The sequence below is a fragment of the Marmota flaviventris genome, chromosome 3, assembly GCF_047511675.1.
Source record: "Marmota flaviventris isolate mMarFla1 chromosome 3, mMarFla1.hap1, whole genome shotgun sequence".
In the NCBI taxonomy this organism is placed as follows: domain Eukaryota; kingdom Metazoa; phylum Chordata; class Mammalia; order Rodentia; family Sciuridae; genus Marmota; species Marmota flaviventris.
The window spans coordinates 112,523,972-112,547,814 of record NC_092500.1 but is presented as its reverse complement, the minus strand read 5'-3'; the positions used below and the strand labels follow the sequence as shown (position 1 = coordinate 112,547,814).

At 40.0% G+C, this 23,843-nt stretch overlaps 1 pseudogene; it reads left to right on the top strand.

Moving 5' to 3' along the window:
* The window catches only part of LOC114095837 (cTAGE family member 2-like), a 29,639-nt pseudogene that overhangs the window by 4,702 nt on the left and 1,094 nt on the right, over positions 1-23,843 (top strand).

Below are 23,843 nucleotides of genomic sequence, written 5' to 3'. Positions count from 1 at the left end.
TATTCTGTACCATTGATCCACCTTCCTGTTTTGGTACCAGTACCATGCTGTTTTTGTTACTATTGCTCTGTAGTACAGTTTGAAATCTGGTATCGCTATACCTCCCGATTCACACTTCCTGCTTAGAGTTGCTTTTGCTATTCTGGGTCTTTTGTTTTTCCATATGAATTTCATGATAGCTTTATCTATTTCTACCAGAAATGCCGTTGGGATTTTGATTGGCATTGCATTGAACCTGTAGAGAACTTTGGGTAATATCGCCATTTTGATGATGTTGGTTCTGCCTATCCATGAACAGGGTACATTTTTCCATCTTCTAAGATCTTCTTCTATCTCTCTCTTTAGGGTTCTGTAGTTTTCATTGTATAAATCTTTCACCTCTTTTGTTAGGTTGATTCCCAAGTATTTTATTTTTTTTGAGGATATTGTGAATGGGGTGGTTTTCCTCATTTCCATTTCAGAAGTTTTGTTACTGATATATAGGAATGCCTTTGATTTATGCGTGTTGATTTTATATCCTGCCACTTTGCTGAATTCATTTATCAGTTCTAGTAGTTTCTTTGTAGACCCTTTTGGGTCTTCTAAGTATAGGATCATATCGTCCGCAAATAGTGATATTTTAAGTTCTTCTTTTCCTATTTTTATGCCTTTAATTTCTCTTGTCTGTCTAATTGCTCTGGCTAGTATTTCAAGGACTAAATTAAATAGAAGTGGTGAGAGAGGGCATCCCTGTCTTGTTCCAGATTTTAGCGGGAATGCCTTCAGTTTTTCTCCATTTAGAATGATGCTAGCCTGAGGCTTAGCATATATAGCTTTTACAATGTTGAGGTAAGTTCCTGTTATCCCCAGTTTTTCTAGTGTTTTGAACATAAAAGGATGCTGTACTTTGTCGAATGCTTTTTCTGCATCTATTGAGACGATCATATGGTTCTTATCTTTAAGTCTATTGATGTGGTGAATAATATTTATTGATTTCCGTATATTGAACCAACCTTGCATCCCAGGGATGAATCCTACTTGATCATGGTGCACAATTTTTTTGATATGCTTTTGTATTCGATTCGCCAGGATTTTATTGAGAATTTTTGCATCTATGTTCATTAGAGATATTGGTCTGTAGTTTTCTTTCTTTGAAGTGTCTTTGTCTGGTTTCGGGATCAGGGTGATGTTGGCCTCATAGAATGAATTTGGAAGAGCTCCTTCTTTTTCTATTTCTTGAAATAGCTTGAAAAGTATTGGTATTAATTCTTCTTTGAAGGTTTTGTAAAACTCCACTGTATACCCATCTGGTCCAGGGCTTTTTTTGGTTGGTAGTCTTTTGATGGCTTCTTCTATTTCTTCCTTTGTTATTGGTCTGTTTAAATTGTGTGTGTCTTCCTGACTCAATCTGGGCAGCTCATATGACTTAAGAAATTTATCGATGTCTTCACTGTCTTCTATTTTATTAGAATATAGGGTTTCAAAATACTTTCTAATTATCTTCTGTATTTCTATAGTGTCTGTTGTGATATTGCCTTTTTCATCCCGTATGTTAGTGATTTGAGTTTTCTCTCTTCTTCTCTTCGTTAGCATGGCTAAGGGTCTGTCGATCTTATTTATTTTTTCAAAGAACCAACTTTTAGTTTTATCAATTTTTTCAATGGTTTTTTTTGTTTCAATTTCGTTGATTTCCGCTCTGATTTTAATTATTTCTTGTCTTCTGCTATATTTGCTGTTGTTTTGCTCTTCCTTTTCTAGGGTTTTGAGATGTAGTGTGAGTTCGTTTATTTGTTGGTTTTTTCTTTTTTTGAGGAATGAACTCCAGGAAATTAATTTCCCTCTTAAAACTGCTTGCATTGTGTCCCATAGATTCCGGTATGTTGTGTCTGAATTGTCGTTTATCTCTAAGAATTTTTTGATTTCCTCCTTTATGTCTTCTGTAACCCATTGATCATTCAGTAACATATTGTTTATTTTCCATGTGATGCAGGATTTTTCCTTCCTTCTTTTTTCATTGATTTCCAGTTTCATTCCATTATGATCAGATATGGTGCATGGTATTATCTCCACTCCTTTATATTTACTAAGAGTTGCCCTATGGCATAATATATGATCTATCTTTGAGTACGATCCATGTGCTGCTGAGAAGAACGTGTATCCACTTGATGATGGTTGATATATTCTATATATGTCAGTTAAGTCTAGGTTATTGATTGTGTCATTGAGTTCTATAGTTTCTTTATTCAGCTTTTGTCTGGAGGATCTGTCTAATGGCGAGAGCGGTGTGTTGAAGTCACCCATAATTATTGTGTTGTGGTCAATTTGACTTTTGAACTTGAGGAGAGTTTGTTTTATGAATGTTGCTGCACCATTATTTGGTGCATATAAATTGATAATTGTTATGTCTTGTTGGTGAATAGTTCCTTTTAACAGGATATAGTGTCCTTCTTTATCCCTTTTGATTAACTTAGGTTTGAAGTTGAGTTTATTCGATATGAGTATGGCCACTCCTGCTTGCTTCCGAGGGCCATGTGAGTGGTATGATTTTTCCCAACCTTTCACCTTCAGCCTGTGTATGTCTTTTCCTATCATATGAGTCTCCTGAAGGCAGCATATTGTTGGATTTGTTTTTTTGATCCAGGTTACCAGCCTGTGTCTCTTGATTGGTGAGTTTAGTCCATTAACATTTAAGGTTACAATTGAAATATGATTTGTACTTCCAGTCATGTTTATTTATTTATTTATTTTAGTTTGGCTAGTTTTTACTTTTTGGTTGTTTTCCTCCGCCTTTACTGAGATACCTCCCGCTGTTGGTTTTGGGCACTGTTTTTCCATTCCTCTTCTTGTAGAATTTTGCCCAAAATGCTTTGCAGTGCTGGTTTTCTGGCTGCGAAATCTTTTAGCTTTTGTTTATCGTGAAAGATTTTAATTTCATTGTCAAATCTGAAGCTTAATTTTGCTGGATACAGTATTCTTGGTTGGAATCCATTATTTTTCAGCGTTTGAAATACATTGTTCCAGGATCTTCTCGCTTTCAAAGTCTGTGATGAAAAATCAGCCGTTAACCTAATTGGTTTACCCCTGAATGTAATCTGCCTCCTTTCCCTCGTAGCTTTTAATATTCTCTCCTTGTTCTGTATGTTGGCTATCTTCATAATTATATGTCTTGGAGTTGGCCTATTACAGTTTTGGATGTTTGGGGTCCTGTAGGCTTCCAGGATTTGGCAATCCATTCCATCTTTCATCTCTGGGAAGTTTTCTAGGATTATTTCATTCAATAGGTTGTCCATTCCTTTGGCTTGAATCTCTGTGCCTTCTTCTATCCCAATGACTCTCAAATTTGGTTTTTTGATGAAATCCCATATCTCTTGGATAGATTGCTCATGAGATTTAAGCATCTTTTCAGTATTGACTATATTCTTTTCAAGTTGATAAACTTTGTCTTCATTATCTGATGTTCTGACTTCTACTTGATCTAGTCTATTTGTAATATTTTCGTTAGCATTTTTAATCTGGTTTATGGTTTCTTGCATTTCTAAAATCACTGTTTGGTTTTTTTTAAGATCTCTATCTCCTGGTAAAGCTCGTTCTTTGCAGTTTGTATTTGTTTGTTTAGTTGGTTTTCAAAATATACTTTCAATTCTTGGATTTGCTGTCTCATGTCTTCTCTAAAATTCCATTCCATCTGATTTAGGTATGCCTTGATTTCTTTCCCTGTCCATGTTTCTGATGCTTCTAGGTCCTCCTGTAGATTTAAGTTGTCCTGCATTATCTGTACTCCTTTTTTCCCTGGTTTTTTCATGTTGTTCACGTTACTTTCCAGCTCTATTTGACTGCTTTGTAACTGCTTTCTCCTATACATTTGTTTTGGCTTTGTTTATATCTGTTGTTTCTCCTTTGTGGTGGGAGATTATGCCTATAGATGTTGGGCTTTATTGTACTTTAGAGCTGATTCATTCAATTTATAAAGGGCTTCCGGATTTTGAATGCATATGGTGATTTGTTTTTTGTTCTTAGGACTTTATGTTGGGTGCTATGAAGGTATACGGGTTAGTATGTCTTGGCTACTTTAGAAGATTGCTCTACTGAAGGGGGATGCTAACCGTCAATTGGATCAGGGTGTTGGTAGTAGCTAGGTATTTAGGAGCACTATAGACGGCCTCGAAACATTCACCTGTTTGCATTTAGACAGTTACACGAAATGGAGGACGTAATGCTTGGGATGAAAGTTGGGGGGAAGGGAAAGGAAGGTGCTCTTGAAAAGTAAGAAGGAGGGGGAGTTAGATAGCATAGAGGAGAATGGAAAGAACAATAAAACTTGGAAGGGGAGAGAAAGAGGGAAAAAGGGAGAGAAAAGATAAAATAAAATAAAAAATAAAATTAGGTCTTAGAGATCCATTTTCTTCTCTTCCCGTAGGCAAAGCTGTGCCCTCCAGGCTGAGATTTGCCCTCAATATGTCAACAGCAATCCCTGTAAGGCGGCTCCTGGGAGTCTCTCAATCCTGTTGGTCCAGAGCCGTTTCACTTCTACGGCCCCTCCTCCCCTTCCTCTTGCCAGCCAGCCAGGTCCTGTGCACCGGAGGAGGTTCTCCAAGGATTTGGTTACACTTTCAGCACCTCTGGGTGCTCTATTTCCCTAACGACTGAGCACTCTCTCTGTCATTCATCTAAGCCCCAGTGCTGTGGAGCTGTGTTCTGGGAGTCAATAGTTTAATTTTTCCTGACCCCTTTGGTGGGCACACCTTCGGAGTCTGGCGGCTAAGACCATTGGTGTCGCCACTGGTGGTAATGGGAGTTGGGGGTCGAGGATCCCATCTGCTTCCCTCAGCCCCTACAATCACGACCACTCCGCTAGCAGTAGGAGGAGTTGGGGGTCTGGAGTGTCCTCTGTTTCCCTCCGCCCCTACTGTCACGCCCTCTCAGTTGGCGGTTGGGGGAGTTGGGGGTGGGGAGTCTTCTCTGCTTCCCTCCGCCCCTACAGTCACGCCCACATCACTGGCAGTATTGGGAGTTGGGGGTCGAGAGTCCTTTGGCCCTTACAGTCACGCCCACGGAGAGATTTTGAAGTTTCCCGGTTGTTTGTATCTGATGCGGGTGGGAGTCACACACCTGCCAAAGTAGATTCCGCTGGGAAGGAATCTCTTTGGCCAAACTTTGGTGACTTCCCCTCTCTGCAATGGCGGGCCCCTGCCTCCTTGCTGGAGTGTCCGAAGGGAGGGGTGGAACTGGCTTGTCTCTGGTCTGACCCAATCTCTGGTTTTAGTTCCCAGTTCGCTATTTCATAAAGGCTTGGTTAGATTTCCTTCACGCCGTCTCAGGGGGGGAGCCGTTTGCCGGGTGGGCGGGGCCGTTCGCAGTGGGGGCGGGGCCGTTAGCAGAGCTGGGAGGGCACAGGCCGTCTGCCGGGCAGGGACCCTTCTCGAAGCGCAGGGCCGCTGGGGGCCGACTGCAGAGCCTGGGGTGGTGGCCGCGGGCGGGGTGCCAGCAGAGCCCGGAGGGCGGGGGCCCCGTTTGCCGGGTGGGCGGGGCTGTTTGCAGAGCCAGGAGGGCAGGGGGCCCGTTAGCCGTGTGGGCGGGGCGTTAGCAGCGCTGGGAGGGCACAGGCCGTTTGCCAGGCCAGGCGGGGATCCTTCTCGCTGCGCGGGCCGCCGGGGGCCGCCTGTAGAGCCGAGCCTGCGCTGGCCGGGGGCGGGGCCGCCAACAGAGCCGGGAGGGCGGGTGGGGGGGGGCGTTTGCAGAGCCAGGCGGGCAGGGGGCCCGTTAGCCGTGTGGGCGGGGCGTTAGCAGCGCTGGGAGGGCACAGGCCGTCTGCTGGGCCAGGCTGGGATCCTTCTCGCTGCGCAGGGCCGCTGGGGGCCGCCTGCAGAGCTGAGCCTGCGCTGGCCGGGGGCGGGACCGCCAACAGAGCCGGGAGGGGGGGTGGGGGGGGCGTTTGCCGGGTGGGCGGGGCTGTTAGCAGAGCCAGGAGGGCGGAGGCCTTTTGCCCGGCCAGGCAGGGACCCTTCTCGGCGCGCCGGCCGCCGGGGGCCGCTTGTAGAACCCGGTAGGCAGTGGCCTCGTGGCTAAGAGCCGGGCGGGCGGGGTGGCCGATCACCGAGGGAGCGGGGCTGCCAGGAGAGCCAGGATGGCGGGAGCCGTCTCCTGGGCCAGGCGTGGACCCTTCTCACTGCCCCGGGCCGCCGGTGGCCGCTTGCAGAGCCGGTTGGGCGGTGGCTGCAGGATTGGACCTCTGCACCCGCGGCCGGCCAAGATTCACTTGTCTGGGGCCAACTGTCACCTCTAATATAACTTACTACTTCCTGGCAGGTCTCCTTTCAGCGGAATTTTGCTAGAAGTTCCTCAGTAGGTAGAATGTAGCTGTTTTAATGGGTGTTTCTGATCCGGTTAATGTGGAGATACTGAAAGTGCTGCTTCCTTGCCGGCCGCCATGTTGGATGCTCCCCCTTTTTTTATTTTTGTATTGAGAGGCATGTCTTGAGGGTACAATGTGCTCATTCAATGAAGACTTGTGTGGTAGAATGGGGAATTCCATGGGTTAAAATTACATTCCCATGAGTATAAAATTGTGCAAAACACAGGTTGTATATGCAGGAATTTATGTGTCTTTAAATAAGTGGCCTTGTCCACAGTGGCAAAGCAGAGTAATAAATGAGAAATCTAAGCAGATACATTTTTAGATCAATAGATAATAGCCAGATAAACCCAGAATGAGTATCAGTGGAAATATGAAAAAAATAAGGATGAAAAGGAGGGAAATGTGTAATATGCACTTGTCAATGTGCATTAGAATGCAGGCCTCATGGATTGTCAGATTCGCACATAGGGGTCTGGAAGGGTGTACAGTAAAAACAATTATTGACAATGACACGAGCCCGTTTGGAAGAAATGGAAAACATCATCATTAGTGATTGAGCATTTTGATGAAAAAATCCATGAGATTCTACAGCATCTGAAAATAAAAGATAGAGTGATCTCACAGCTGTATCTGTGTGGGCATTATTCTCTATCAAAGGTCCAGGAATTTTAGTGTGGCTGTGTATATGAGCAAGGAAGATGGGGGACATATGATGCTGTGAAAAAGTCTGAAGGGTTAAAAAAAGAGACAGTCAGTTGGAATCCAAACGAGGGGATGACACAGCTACAGAAATATGAGGAACAGGTTTAACTGTATATTAAGAATCTGCAACAATATTTAAAGAAGTAGAAAATAATCTCAATGCCAGGATAATGGCAATCAATTCAGCTTGCTGTGGAGAGATCTGAGGCAGGATCCTGCTGTTTCTTTAACAATTGTAAAGAAAAAGGAGAAAGTAATTGGGCTTCAGTTGTAATTTGTAATTTATTTATTTAAGAAACCATATTGATGAAACTTAATCCCAATTATTTTAAATTTAATTAACTTATTTTAATTATAAAATAATAATATCAGAACAATGTGATTAGCAGTATTAATAATCTCTTCTCTGTTGAAAAATTTAAGAAGCAGTGGATGTTATATTACATTTTAGACATTTTTTAGAAATAAAGATTTTAATGTCTGACCATCTAGAAAAAATTTGTGAGCTAGAATTTTAAAGACATCTATATTTTTATTTAATTAATTGATTTGAATTGAATTATTTGGCTCCATTTACTTATTTAAATTTCAATTCATGAGTGCAAATTTGTTTAAATGCCAGTTTGATACCAAGTATGTAATATATAGACAGGACAGGCCTGTATAATTGGAAATGTGAGGTATAAAATCTAATAGCCATGATGGACACTGAAATCAATGGTGATCATAGAGGTGGTGCCAGATGAAATTGCTAAGAAGCCTAGAATACCAACCTGTGGTCCAGTAATCATGAAGCTGATCTTTGCAAAACCAATTAATAGTAAAGAAGTTACAGAACAGACCAGTCAAGTATCACCATCAGTCATTGCAGATAGGGTTCTTTCAGAGTCTACCACTGGAACTCCATCAAAGACCATAACAAGACCAGCAGTTCCAGAGGAATTGGGAGCAGTTTCCAGAGGAATACTTGTCATAAATTGTGGTATGTTCACTGCTCCAAGAGTGGAAGTCTGCACAGCTGATTTCATTTCCTTATTTGGTGATTTCAGAGGTGAGATGGCTATTTTATTTGCTATCTGCATTGTAAAATTAAAAGTCAAATAAATAACAGCACATTCAGATATTGTTATCTGTCTTTGGGCTGAAAGTTATATTTTAAAATTGTGATTAACAGACAGTGGGCAGAGATTTCTGAGCCTCTTAAATAACATCTCAAGCCTGAAGTAAATGAAGTAAGTCAATTTTCTTTCCTGTGTCTAATCTTCCTCTCCTCTTAGTTTCAGCTGTACATAGTAGTCCAAGATCTGTGATTAAATGCTTCCAAATGCTGACTTTTCTAAAGATCTTAGTTTAGAAATTTCCAGTAAATTGAAAGATCTGTTTTTAGTAGGACCTTGTTAATATTCTTATTTTTATAATATTGTTATTATAAATACCCCAAATGTTGTAGAACTTTGTTGTATTTGATTGAACATAGAAATTGTTCTTCCAATTAATAGTCTATTGCTACGAGGTCTGAATGAAGAGCATTTATTACTAATGTGAGTTGTAGTATCAGCTACTCCACACCACTTTGTAGAATTCCTCTGTAGATTGCTTTGTACTCTCACAGAATATCGGGTTGAGTTGTCATTACAGAGCACTGGTTATGAGTTGTTATTTGTTTAACTGAATACATAGCTGAGGCGCTTTGCAGACTTTTTAAATGCTTTTTAAGGAGTTCTATAGCTAGTGTGTAGCATCTATAGTGCTGCAACCCAGGTTTTCTAATTTACAGTTGAGAACTGGTTTTCACTACAAAACTTGTCAAAGCATGTCCAGAAAATGAGATCCTTGCATTAACTAAACAACAGTTAGATGTTTGTTACATCAGAAAACACTTATTTGTTATCTAATTTGGTGTTGTGTGCATTGACTCTTAAAAATTGAGAAAGTGGATAAATGCTTAATAAAAAGAGCCAGCAGTTAAAATCAGTAGGAGAGATTGTAAATGTGTACATTGTTGATTGCCAGAGGAATTAGACAATATTCACCAAAAGTTTCATGATTAAGGAAAGATGATTATAGGATAAGAAGATTGAAAAAAGAGCTCATGCAGAAAAATAGAAGAGGAACTCCAATGCCCCTGTGGTAAGAGCAGCCATTCTCTGAGGCTGTGCTCAGTGAAGAGACTGTCCTTTGCAAGCTCATAAATTACCTCAATGTTTATGCTTTGCAGTGAAGTGTTTGTTATGTATCTTCTTCAAAAACTGAGGGAAAGTTCCCATGACTGTTACTCTGGTTAACTTTGGTTCAGTTCCATTCAATGTCATAAGGGCTCTTCCTGCTGTATCCAAAGCACTCTGAGTTTCCAGATTCTGAAGTGTAACAGTCGCCTAGAGACACACACATATAACACATAGCCCATTGCCTCAAGTAACTATTTCTTGATCCAAGATGCTTTGAAGGAACTTGAGCTTCATGTGGCTCCAGGAAGAGATTGAGCCCTGGGTCCCTGAAGTCCTGCTGCCATCTGCCCATTTCATGGGCTGTGCTCATAAATACTTCCTTGTGTTTTCTCAGGACCCCTTCTGGGCAAATAAAGTATTCAAGTGTATGTGTGTCTTTAGGAATTTATGCTCAGCTGTCTGGTGTGTTAAATTGGTAGTTTTCTGCATAGATTTTGTAGTTGATCTGGGATATATTTCACAGGAGCATCATGTAAGGGCTCTGTGTTATAGAATAACACCAGGCAGGTCCCCTCTGTTATTTATGTGTCCCTTTAACATTTTTTGCTTGCCATCTGCTAGCCTGGCTGTGCTTGATACTAGGGAGATAAATTCAGAAAGACCTTGGCCTAAAGGTGCTCTGTTTACCTTTTAGGACCTTTCTGTTTAGCTCAGTGAAGACACACAAATAGTTACAGAGAGAAAAAGAATACATAGGACTTTTCTGGAAAACTAGGAAGTTTCCAGGAGATAAATGTTAGCCCTGAGTCCAGTACCAGTTGGAAGCAGTTGGCGCAGGACCAGATTGTGGGCCGAGGAACCAGCATTTGTAAAGTGAGGAGGGGAAGGAATTGGGCATTTGCACTGGCTTTTAAGTAACATAGCAGGGAGGACAGTGCTCTATGTACAAAGTAGTGGTAAGTCTAGCTACTCAGTCAGGAGCCATGTCACAGAGGTTTTGGGCAGTGTGCTTTTATTCTGTAAGGGGTAAGAGCTTGAATAATGCTGAGGAGGGAGGTAATATTCTCAGGTTACTACACTAGGGAAGCTGTACTGTTCTGCCCAGGGGATGGGCAGTGAGTGTCCCCACTCTGTATGGCCTGGGAACAGAGAGCATGATTGAAGGAGGTGGCTCAGAATTCAAGAAGGCTGCATGAAAGGGTAGGTTCCTGTTTCATTCCAGGCACCTGAGAGGACAGTGACATTCATTTTTCTCTGAAGCAGAAGTGAAGTAGTAGTTCCATGCAGGGATTACCTTGGGACTGACACACATTCACTTTTTATTTAATATTTAGATTTGAAGATTAGAGATTTCTAGAACTAAGTTTTAAAACTCAGTTTCATGTATAAGTCCTATACCTTTGTAATGATTGCAAGAAAGAAAAGAATGAAGACATTATTTCTAACTTGGTGATACATGAAGACTTTTTTTAAAAAAAGTCCTCATTTGTGTTTGCAAAATTTCCCTTCAGCATTTAGAGAAACTGGTTATTATTCCCATGAAGGAATGTGTTTCCTAACAGCATATGGCTGTCATCCAGTGCCACTGTGGCACTAATGCTATAATATTGGTTTTTAAGAAGATAGAAAATATAGTTACAAATGCAAGGATAGGGAATGTCTTCCTTACTCCTAAAATCTAAAATTTAGTTTAATGCCATGGCTGATAAGTTGGTCCTCTGTTATCTTTGGGTTCCACATCTATGGACTCAACCAACTGCAGATCCAAAATATTAAAGAAAAGTGATTTCATCTTCACTGAACATATGTGAACTCCTTTTTTTGTCATGATTTCTAAACAGTATAGTGTAATGACTATTTACCAATTAACTACTTTCTATCAGATTAATACAATAATTTAGAGGTAATTTAATGTATCCAGCTGGGTGCTATCAGGTTATATGCAAACACTGCCATTTTAAAGAAGGAGCTGGAGCATCCATGGGCTTAGGTATACATGAAGAGGTCTGGAATCAACTCCCTGTGGATTCTGAAAGACAGTTGTATACACTTCAAGGATAACTATAAATACTGGCTTTGTTAAGCTAACTGGTTTTGTTAAGGCAGTAGAGTGATTTGTGAGAGTAGAGATGACTTTCAAGGGATGAAATGAACATAAGCTTAGTACAGGTTAATCATGTTTTTTATTGATGTCTCTAATCAGATTAGTGCTAAAAAGAAAAAAAAATTACAGCAAATTAAAACTAAGTAATTATCACTCCCTCTTACACAGGATTTGTTTCAATTTATAAAACTTGTTAAGTGACTGCCATGCATCAGGCACCTTCTAGGTGTTTGAATAACATCAAAGAACAAAAGATTGTGGCTGGGATTGTGGCTCATTGGTAGAGCAGAGTGCTTGCTTAGCATGTGTGAGGCACTAGGTTCCATTCTCAGCCCACCACTTAAAAATGAAATAGAGATATAGTGTCCATCTACAAATATTTTTAAGAAGAACAAAAGTTGCAAATTCTTGTTCCTTTGTTCTTCTCTTCCAAGTGCAGGGAGACAGACAATAAACCAACAAATAGTTAAGGATCTAGTCTGTTAAAGGTATTGAGTATTTTGGACAAATATAAAGGAGTAAAGAGGGTGGGCATACTGCCCTGTGAGCAAGACCAGTGAGCCTCATGGAGAAACTGAGATCTGAGCAAATGCTGGAAGGAGTGAAGTGAGTGGCAGTGTAGGCATCAGGGGAAGGTTATGCATGGCAGAGTTCCATGGGAGCTTGAGGCATGGATGGGGGTTGACTGCAGGGAACACAGAGTATGGTGGCCTACAACTAACACATGATCTGACCTGGGCCAGGGATCCTGAGGCAGCTTCCCTGAGGCACAGCCCTGAGTGCTTCTTGCTCTGGCTCTCCACTTGCCACCCATTGAAGCACATTGCTTGTTTGATGCCTGAGAGTATTTTATTTCCTGTCATGTCCCAGGTTACAGATGACAATAAAAGATAGCACCCATGTCTGGTGGAGTTAATTTTCTAAGCTGCCTAATCATGCACAGAATTACAACTTAAATCTGTCTCATTTTTCAATCTGACTTGCCTAAAAACAAACAAACAAAAAAAAAATAAAACAGAAAGAAATGTTTTAGTTTAAATTAGCTATGAAGTTAGCTGAATTCCAGCTAGAACTTTCCATTAATGTGTAGGGGGTTTGGATGGATATTTGTTGGGAATTTGACTCTAACCCTGTTATGTTCTGTCTTTTTGCTCTACATCAGCATTTACCAAAAGGTATCCTACAGGTATTGATGGATGTTACAGAACATGGGAATTTTGTGATCCAATACAGTGCTACTCAGAGTATGGGCCAGGGACCAGGAACCAGGCCAGTCAAAACTGATTATTGGTCTGTGACAAACTGAGTAAAGATATTAAGAGTAAAAAATTAAACATTTTTTACCTGTTTAAGGGAAAAATTTAATGCCTGTTAAGCTAATAACTTGAAATGGTGGGTATGTATCCTTTATGACTTCATTTTGAAATGTTAATTCTTCTAGAAGTTTTATTGTATTTTATTAGAGATTCAGACCATGATGAAACTGGAAATTTAAAACTAGTCCCTTATCATGGACGGTTTTAGAAGTACTGATCTGAACTGTTTAAAGGGTGCTGAGTTAAAAGGGTTAAGTTAGTGACATTTTTACTTCACACTTTTCACATCTGTGTACTGTCAGTAGCTAAGAAGGGTAGAGGCAGCCTTACCTGTGTCTAGGCATACTGAGTCACAGCACCCTTCAGAGAGTCCTCTGAGACTGCCTGTCTGAATAGTAGTCTTTTCTTTTGGGAAAAGTTCTGATGGGATGCTTTTTTTTTTTTAATAATCTCGCAAAGGTGATTTTTGCTCATCACTGGCTTTCTACCTGTTGATCTCTTGAATTTTCCATCTTGTTTTGCAAAGGTAAAACTGGGGCTGGGTAGAATAAATGAATATATCTTCAAATTTATGTAAAAAGTTCAGAAAATGATTTTGAAAAGTCTGTGACTTTTTCTTTTGGCCCCTTTCATTTTTGATGACTTGTACAAATGGATTTGTTCAAATAGATCACTTATCATGTACATTTTTGTTTGTTTTTTTGGTTTCTGTTTTGCTAAGGATAAGGAGTTATTTTCACTGAAGCCATTTTACCAAGGATCCAGAACATAAAACTTAAACAGTGTTTCAGAATCTATAATTTGGGAAATAAATAAATTAGGCACAGACTGTGTATCTGTTCTAGTAGTTTGTTTGTATTTGTTTTGCTTTGTTTTGAGTTCTGGGGGTTTTACCCAGAGGCACTCTGCCATTGTGCTAATAACTCAACATTTAAAATTTTTGAGACAAATTCTATTTAAAGTTGGTCTTGAACTTGTGATCTTCTTGCTTCAGCCTCTGGGTAGCTGGGATTAGAGGTGTCCCCAGTTTCTACTAGTAACTTAAAAGAAGGAGGAATACATACCAATCAAGTAACTTATTTTTTTTATCACATTGATTACACATCCACATTTTTACATGATTCCATAGTTTATTTTTGTTTTGTTTTCTTGAACTTCTGCTTGGTAATACAGTGGCAAGGAATAGAGGCAAAGTGTTCTATAATCCTATCAGTAGGTCTCATTCTTTAGGTGAGCCTGTGCACTTCACCTGTGCCCTTCAGTTTCCTATCTTGCACCTTAGGTGAGACAGGATGTCTAGGATGGACTAGAGTTAGATGCTTCCCTTCTCTCCAGTGGAAGAAAGGCTCTGACAAAACTTCAGGTTATATGCTGATTACGATTTTTTTTTCCTGAAGGCAATTCAAGCAAGAGGTATCTAAAATGCCCTTCTGGCTATCTGAAATATTTCAAAATTATTCCTTTTGTACTCTTCTTGCTGGAAACCTGAGGGTTTTATCTCTGGTATGCACAGTGGGAGATCTGGATGAACAAAATGTGAGTCTTTCCTATGACAGGATATCTCTTGAATTTTTTTTATTGGTTAATCAAAACATTACAAAACTCGTGACATATCATATTTCATACATTCGATTCAAGTGGGTTATGAACTCCCATTTTTACCCCAAATACAGATTGCAGAATCATATCAATTACACATCCACGTTTTTACATAATGCCATGTTAGTAACTGTTGTATTCTGCTACCTTTCCTATCCTCTACTATCCCCCCTCCCCTCCCCTCCCATCTTATCTCTCTACCCCATCTGTTGTAATTTGATTCTTTCTCTTGTTTTTTTTCCTTCACCATCACAACCTCTTATATGTAATTTTGTATAACAATGAGGGTCTCCTTCCATTTCCATGCAATTTCCCTTTTCTCTCCCTTTCCCTCCCACCTCATGTCTCTGTTTAAATTTGATCTTTTCCTCCTGCTCTTCCTCCCTGCTCTGTTCTTAGTTGCTCCCATTATATCAAAAAAGACATTTGGAATTTGTTTTTTAGGGATTGGCTTGCTTCACTTAGCATAATCTGCTCTAATGCCATCCATTTCCCTGCAAATTCCATGATTTTGTCATTTTTTAGTGCTGCGTAATACTCCATTGTGTATAAATGCCAAGTTTTTTTTATCCATTTATCTATTGAAGGGCATCTAGGTTGGTTCCACAGTCTAGCTATTGTGAATTGTGCTGCTATGAACATTGATGTGGCAGTATCCCTGTAGTACGCTCTTTTAAGGTCTTCAGGGAAGAGTCCGAGAAGGGCAATAGCTGGGTCAAATGGTGGTTCCATTCCCAGCTTTCCCAGGAATCTCCATACTGCTTTCCAAATTGGCTGCACCAATTTGCAGTCCCACCAGCAATATACAAGAGTACCCTTTTCCCCACATCCTTGCCAGCACTTGTTGTTGTTTGCCTTCATAATGGCTGCTAATCTTATTAGAGTGAGATGGTATCTTAGGGTGGTTTTGATTTGCATTTCTCTGACTGCTAGAGATGGTGAGCATTTTTTCATGTACTTGTTTATTGATTGTATGTCGTCCTCTGAGAAGTGTCTGTTCAGGTGTTTGGCCCATTTGTTGATTGGGTAATTTGTTATCTTATTGTTTAATTTTTTGAGTTCTTTGTATACTCTGGATATTAGGGCTCTATCTAAAGTGTGTGGAGTAAAAATTTGTTCCCAGGATGTAGGCTCCCTATTTACCTCTCTTATTGTTTCTTTTGCTGAGAAAAAATCTTTTTAGTTTGAGTAAGTCCCATTTGTTGATTCTAGTTATTAACTCTTGTACTATGGGTGTCCTATTAAGAAATTTGGAGCCCGATCCCACAATATGTAGATCAGGGCCAACTTTTTCTTCTTTCAGGCTCAGAGTCTCTGATTGGATATCAAGCTCTTTGATCCATTTTGAGTTAACATTTGTGCATGGGGAGAGAAAGGGATTCAGTTTCATTTTGTTGCATATGGATTTCCAGTTTTCCCAGCACCATTTGTTGAAGATGCTATCCTTCCTCCATTGCATGCTTTTAGCCCCTTTATCAAATATAAGAAAGTTGTAATTTTGTGGATTGGTCTCTGTGTCCTCTATTCTGTACCATTGGTCTACCCACCTGTTTTGGTACCAATACCATGATGTTTTTGTTATTATTGCTCTGTAGTACAGCTTGAAATCTGGTATCGCTATACCTCCTGATTCACACTTCCTGCTTAGAATTGCTTTTGCTATTCTGGGTGTTTTATTTTTCCAGATGAATTTCCTGATTGCTTTATCTATTTCTACAAGAAATGCCGTTGGGATTTTGATTGGCATTTCATTAAACCTATAGAGAACTTTGGGTAATATCACCATTTTCATGATGTTAGTTCTTCCTGTCCATGAACAGGGTATATTTTTCCATCTTCTAAGGTCTTCTTCTATTTCTCTCTTTAGGGTTCTGTAGTTTTCATTGTATAAATGTTTCACCTCTTTTGTTAGGTTGATTCCCAAGTATTTTATTTTTTTTTTGAGGATATTGTGAATGGGGTGGTTGTCCTCATTTCCATTTCAGAAGATTTGTCACTGATATACAGGAATGCCTTTTATTTATGCATGTTGATTTTATATCCTGCCACTTTGCTAAATTCACTCATTAGCTCTAGTAGTTTCTTTGTAGACCCTTTTGGGTCTGTTAGATATATTATCATATCATCCGCATATAGTGATAATTTAAGTTCTTCTTTTCCTATTTTTATGCCTTTAATTTCTTTTGTCTGTCTAATTGCTCTGGCTAGTATTTCGAGGACAAAATTGAATAGAAGTGGTGAGAGAGGGCATCCCTGTCTTGTTCCAGATTTTGGAGGGAATGCCTTCAGTTTTTCTCCATTCAGAATCATGCTAGCCTGAGGCTTAGCATATATAGCTTTTACAATGTTGAGGTAAGTTCCTGTTATCCCTAGTTTTTCTAGTGTTTTGAACATAAAGGGATGCTGAACTTTGTCTAATGCTTTTTCTGCATCTATCGAGATGATCATGTGGTTCTTATGGTCAAGTCTATTGATGTGGTAAATAACATTTATTGATTTCCGTATATTGAACCAGCCTTGCATCCCAGGGATGAATCCTACTTGATCATGGTGCACAATTTTTTGATATGCTTTTGTATTCGATTCACCAGGATTTTATTGAGGATTTTTGTATATAAGTTCATTAGAGATATTGGTCTGTAGTTTTCTTTCTTTGAAGTGTCTTTGTCTGGTTTTGGGATCAGGGTGATGTTGGCCTCATAGAATGAATTTGGAAGAGCTCCTTCTTTTTCTATTTCTTGAAATAACTTGAAAAGTATTGGTGTTAATTCTTCTTTGAAGGTTTTGTAAAACTCTGCTGTATATCCATCAAGTCCAGGGCTTTTCTTGGTTGGTAGTCTTTTGATGGCTTCTTCTATTTCCTCCTTTGTTATTGGTCTGTTTAAATTGTGTGTATCTTCCTGACTCAATCTGGGCAAATCATATGACTTAAGAAATTTATCGATGTCTTTGCTATCTTCTATTTTATTGGAATATAGGGTTTCGAAATAATTTCTAATTATCTTCTGTATTTCTGTAGTGTCTGTTGTGATATTGCCTTTTTCATCCCGTTTGTTAGTAATTTGAGCTCTCTCTCTTCTTCTCTTTGTTAGCATGGCTAAGGGTCTGTCAATCTTATTTATTTTTTCAAAGAACCAACTTTTAGTTTTATCAATTTTTCAGTGTTTTTTTTTTGTTTGTTTGTTTGTTTCAATTTCGTTGATTTCCGCTCTGATTTTAATTATTTCTTGACTTCTACTACATTTGCTGTTGTTTCGCTCTTCCTTTTCTAGGGTTTTGAGATGAAGTATGAGTTCATTTATTTGTTGTTTTTTTTTTTTCTTTTTTTTTTTTGAGGAATGAACTCCAGGAAATGAATTTCCCTCTTAAAACTGCTTTCATTGTGCCCCCTAGATTCCGATATGTTGTGTCTGTATTGTCATTTGTCTCTAAGAATTTTTTTATCTCCTCCTTTATGTCTTCTGTAACCCATTGATCATTCAGTAACATATTGTTCATTTTCCAGGTGATGCAGGATTTTTCCTTCCTTCTTTTATCGTTGATTTCCAGTTTCATTCCATTATGATCAGATAAGATGCATGGTATTATCTCCACACCTTTATATTTACTAATAGTTGCCCTATGGCATAATATATGGTCTATCTTTGAGAAGGATCCATGTGCTGCTGAGAAGAATGTGTATCCACTTGATGATGGTTGATATATTCTATATATGTCAGTTAAGTCTAGGTTATTGATTGTGTTATTGAGTTCTATAGTTTCTTTATTCAGCTTTTGTCTGGAGGATCTGTCCAATGGAGAGAGCAGTGTGTTGAAGTCACCCATAATTATTGTGTTGTGGTCTATTTGACTCTTGAACTTGAGGAGAGTTTGTTTTATGAATGTTGCAGCACCATTGTTTGGTGCATACATATTGATAATTGTTATATCTGGTTGGTGGATAGTTCCTTTTAACAGTATATAGTGGCCTTCTTTATCCCTTTTGATTAACTAGGTTTGAAATTGATTTTATTCGATATGAGTATGGCCACTCCTGCTTGCTTCCAAGGACCATGTGTGTGCATTTCTAGGATTACTGTTTGATTTTTTTTAAAATCTCTATTTCCGGGTGGAGCTCGTTCTTTGCCATTTGAATTTGCTTATTTAATTCATTTTCAAAATATACTTTCATTGTTTGAACTTTCTGTATAAAGTCTTCTCTAAGGTACTCCTTTTTTCCCTTGTTTTTTCATGGTTCTCAAGTTACTTTCCAACTCTGTTTCACTGCTGTGTTTCTCTTTTCTCCTTTAAATTTGTTTTGGGTTTTATAGTTCCACTATCTCTCCTTTGTGTTAGGAGACAATGTTTAGAGATGTTGAATTTAATTGTGATTTAAGGTAAATTCATTAGTTTCATTAAAATCCTTCATATTTTGATGGCATATAGAGAATTGAGGTTTGGACTTAGGATTTTATGTTAAGGTCAGGCGATTTGATGGTATGGAGGTTAGTATATGTGAGCTTCTTTGGGAGGTTGTTCAAATGCAGGTGGATATTAACAAGAGAATAGACAGGAGTACTTGGGGGTAGTTAAGGGCTTAGGCGGACTATAGGCCTATTTGTAATATTCATCTATTTGCATTTAGTAAGTTATATGTAATCTGGGTGTTCATGCTTAAGAGGAAAGATGGGGAAAAGGTAAGGACGCAAACCAAGAAAGAGAGAGTGAAAGAAGAAAGATAGAGAAAAGAATAGAAAAGAAAAGAAATGATAAATAATAATAATAATAAATGCAGTAAAATAAAAATTACAATTTAAAAAAATTACAATTGAAAAAAAATTAACAAAAAAATTTTAAATTAAAAAGTTAAAGAATTTTAAAAAATGAGAAAAGAGAAAAAAAAAGGGCACTGTTAGGCTTCTATTTTCTTCGCTTCCAGTAGGTGGTGCTGTGCCTTCCAGGCCAAGATTTTGCCCTCTGGCTGTTGGATACAGTCCATGTGAGGCCGCTCCCTCCTCCCCCCCACCATGGTGTCTCTCAAAAACCTGTTAACTTAGGTTTATTCCTGGCCTCTCGTCCCCTGGCATCTCCTGCTAGCCAGGCCTTCCCCAGTGTGATGCCTCTCAGCAGTTCTAACTGTATTCTGGGCCTGCAGTTTGCTGGGTGTGGAGGGTGGCTATTGGGAACCGGCACCTTATTGTTTTGATTTCTTCTGCTTGCCCCTCCCCCAGAGCTGGCAAGACAGGTTTCGTTTTCGACGCTGATGGGAGGGAGAGTTGGAGATCAGGTGCCTTTACCTTTCCCCACGTCTCTATTCAGGCTCCTTCTGATAATCCCTCCCCCGGAAAGCCAGGGAGAGATTTTATGCGAATTCCCAGCTGTATGGGAGATGGGCTGAATAACACACACCTGTTTTATTGTTGCAATCTGTCGGAAACTGGCAATGGTGATGTCAGCTCTCCAAGATGGTGGCCGCTGGCTTCCTTGGTGGACTGTCCGGTGTGGGGGATAGAACTGGACCGCTTCCTTCCCCCGTCTCAAACCCCAAACTCAGCCCAGAGCTCAGTGAGGGCACAGCCAGCAGGACTCCACAGAATCCGCAGTGCCATTTTTCGGCACCCCGCCGACTCTAGCTGCGGGGTGGGCCGCGGATCAGTCAGCCTGGATCTCCGGTCGCACAGTTCACTCGCGTTTGAGACCCAGTAACCAGTCCTCGGTGATGGAAATCCTTCCTCTAGGTTTCAGTGCACCCCAATTTTGCTGGAAATTCCTAACAAGATAGCTTTTGGTCGTTCTAACTCGTTATTCACCTGTGCAGTGATGCGGTACACTGGGGTGATGCACTCTGTTCGCCACCGTCTTCCCCTCCACTTCCAATCAAGTAACTTAGGATTCTACTAAAGATGACATGTGACAGGTATGCCTGTATGAGGAGTGCACTGTGTCTCAACACTGGGCTTTTGTATGTAGCATGTACTACCTTTCCTTGGGTCATAGAACTTTGTCCATTATGCTTAGTAATTCATGGAAGCTCATGAGTTATTCATCTTTTACAACATAATTTGGTTAAATCTGAGCTACATCCCTGTCATTTTAGTGATCGACAGCTAGGATTAAAAAGAGTTCAATTTCATTTTGTGGCATATGGATTTCCAATTTTCACAGCACAATTTGTCAAAGAGGCTATTTTTTCTCCAATGTACGTTTTTAGTGCCTTTGTCTCATATAAAATAACTGTAATTATGTGGGTCATTCACTGTGTCCTCTAGTCTGTACCAATGGTCTATGAGGCGATTTTGATGCCAATACCATGCTGTTTGGGTCACTATTGCTCTGTAGTATAGTTTAAGGTCCTCAGCCTGCCTTCTCTCAATGCAGTGCAGTCCCAGTAGAGATTAGAGCTGTGAGGGGGTATCAGTGATGCAGCATGCAGCACGGACAACAGACACCATGCAGTAGGATGTCCCTGTACTGGTCCATAGTGGAAATAACCCATATGAGTGTCAAGGTCAGGACTGTGTCTTTTCTGTTTATCTTAGTTGGCAAACACAGGGGTGCTGAACTCTCTTTGCTTTTGGATATAGAGTGACACAAGATTCCAGCAAAAAGCAAAAACAAACCAACACTTGTGAAATGACACATTTTATTCAAAATCTTTCCATTAGTCTGGTCTCCTATAGTTTCAGTCAAGGGACCATTCTCATTGCTCTCAGCATGTTTTCAATGGACTTTCTGCATCACAGGACAAATCATATTTGAACAGGACACATAAAGTGTTACAGTTTTCAATATGAGGTGTCCCCCAGAAGCTCCTGTGTGAGAAAATGCAAGAAAGCTTTGAGGTGAAAAGATAGAGTTGTAGGAGCTTTAATGCATGCATAGGATTAAACGAGAGATAAGTGTAAGCAGGTAGGTATTGGCTGGAAGAAGTAGTTCCATGTGAACATGCCTGGAGGTTTCCATTTTGTGCCTGGTGAGTTGCTGTCTCTATGCTTCCAAGTGGCCATGCCTGAGCTGCTTTCTTAAACAACACTCTTCTGACATGATGTTTGGCCTCATATTGGGCCCAGAGTTAGGAACACAGCTGACTAATGGTCTACCTCTGAATCTAAGAAAGATAAATTGTTCCTCCTCTAATTATTCTAGTCATCTCTTTCATACAGACAAAAAAAAGCCACCTAGAATAGAAATAGGTATCAACATGTGAGTTGTTTGCAGTGACTTGACTGAATATTTGGTTCAGGAACTTGTGGAGACTTTGGTAACTGGGATAGATCCTTTGAATAGTTTAGAGATGTAAGCTAGAAAATCTTTGAACATTGTAAGTGAATCTTATCAAGTAATTCTGGTGGAAGCTCTAAAGAACAAAATACTGATAGGATTGTTGCTAGGAAACACTGTGCTCATGAGTTTGCACAGGAGAAGGACTCTGCTGGAAAAGGGACTAGGAGACATTTATATTACATTCTGGCAAAGATATTGTCTACTTTATGCATATGTCCTATCACATTCCTGTGACTAAACTTAGAGGTGATATACTCAAATCTGATGGAGGAAATGTCAAGGAATCACAGCATTCAAGCAGTGATGTGGATTTTTGCTAGAAGCTTTTATTCATGTTTACTGGGAGAATGTGGAGCACAAGGAAGAGTGTAAGCTTGCATTTTGGTCAGAAAAGGGGGAGTAATTCTGGGCCTCGGGAATTGTGGTTGTTAACGCATTACAGTCACTAAAGAGATTCTAAAGAAATTACACAGACACAGTAGAGAAGTAGCTTAAGGTCATTTCAGGAATCGGCCGGATTCACAAATCATGTTCACAAGATATGAAAATACAAATTCCACTGAGAAGAGAAACTACTAGGAAGTTTGTTCTCCATGCTCACTCAGCCACACAAAACTTGCCCCTTCCATGGTCCTCAGAGGCTTGGCCACTGCTTGAGATAGTGGCAGATACTGGCTTCAAGCATGTGGTGCTGGTTCTGCAGGAATGCAGGATCCTGGAGTTAGATGGTCATAAAGGCTTCCACAAGACTGCAAAGGTCAGCCTGGAAGGTAAAGTTCTAACAAAGTGAGAATTCATGTAAGTAGGCCCTAAGAGGGACATGTGTGCAGTTGGAGAAGAAGTTGAAGCTTCAGTAGTGACCCCTGGGACTAAGAGATACTGGCAATGTGGACTATATGTCAGGAGATGTTGCTGGCTAAGGATACAGTTAGCCTATGTGAGAGGATATGGGTCAGGGCTGCCCAAGTTCTTTGGAGCCCACTGTCCACAACATGTGCCAAGATGCTGAGCATGGGGAAAGAGGAGTTTTTAGCCAGCTGCATTTCGGTTTTGAACATAGACAGCTTTACTTTCTGTGTGCTTATTTCTCCCTTTGGAATGGAAATACATACTCTGTGCCACTGTTTGTTAGTTATACATGAGTTGATTTTGATTCATACAAGGTCTGAAAGCCAAGAGTTTAATTTGAGTCCCAGAAGAGACTCTGAACTTGCAATGTGGGGCAATGCTGAAACTATTTAGATTTGGGCATCTCCTGGAAATATACTGCACACATTTTCCAGGGTGAGATGTTAATAGCTTTGGGGGATCATGGGTGGCATATAAAATATTGAAGTTCAGTGTACTTCAAAAGCTGAAGTGAGCTAATATGGGAATTATCAGAGGTTGAATTTATTACATTATGATATGGGTGCCATAATCTATGAATAAATATATTGGGTGGATTCATAATTTGGTAGAAGTGCTGCATTGGGTGGTAAATGGAGAAGGTGCATGTCTGGAAGGAGGAGGTCGCTGTGGGCACATCTTTGGAGATTATATTTTGTCACTTGGTCCTCCTTTCTTTCTGCCTCATACAAGCCATGAGTTTAGAGGCTTCCTACAAAATACCCTTCTTCCATGAGTGTCTGTCTCTTCCCATAGACTGAGACCTCTGAAACACAAAAGTTCTGCATTACCTTGGGTCAGAGCAGAGCAGCCTAACATAGTCAAGGAGATCTCTGAGAAATGTGGTCCTAGTAAACAGCAAGAATACAGCATCGCATCATTTCAGAAATAGATATGTGTGTATGTGTGAGTATGTGTGTGTCCAAATATATATATATATTTGGACGTTTTTCCAATCAAAATGTCCATATTTTTGCCTCAATCTAACATCAAAGAGGCAGGCACAATTACTGGTTCCTGAGTTCCTTTCACACACCATTCTAATCATTTTCTAAAACTATATTATTCTGGAAATGATTGAGTAAACATGAGTAGAGCTGTCCATGGGTAACTGGTGGCAGTTTTGATTGGGTAATTGATAAATCTAGATGACTTCCTCATGTCAAGCAGAATCCATACAGATATCATTTGGAGTCACATGGTATGAATGTCAAATAACCAATAGGAAAGCAGCCCCAGAATAGTACTCTGAAGAGATGAGAATCATTTGGTGCAGAGTCTTACTGCTTGAGATAGTGGCAGATACTGGCTTCAAGCGTGTGGTGCTGGTTCTGCAGGAATGCAGGATTGGGCCTTACTCCCTATCTGGGGGCCTTCCTCTGACCAACAGGGCTTAGTACCAAGCCCTTTCTCTGTCATGCATTCCATCCAGAAGTCAGAATAGGTGAACTCAACAGTGCTCTTTTGGT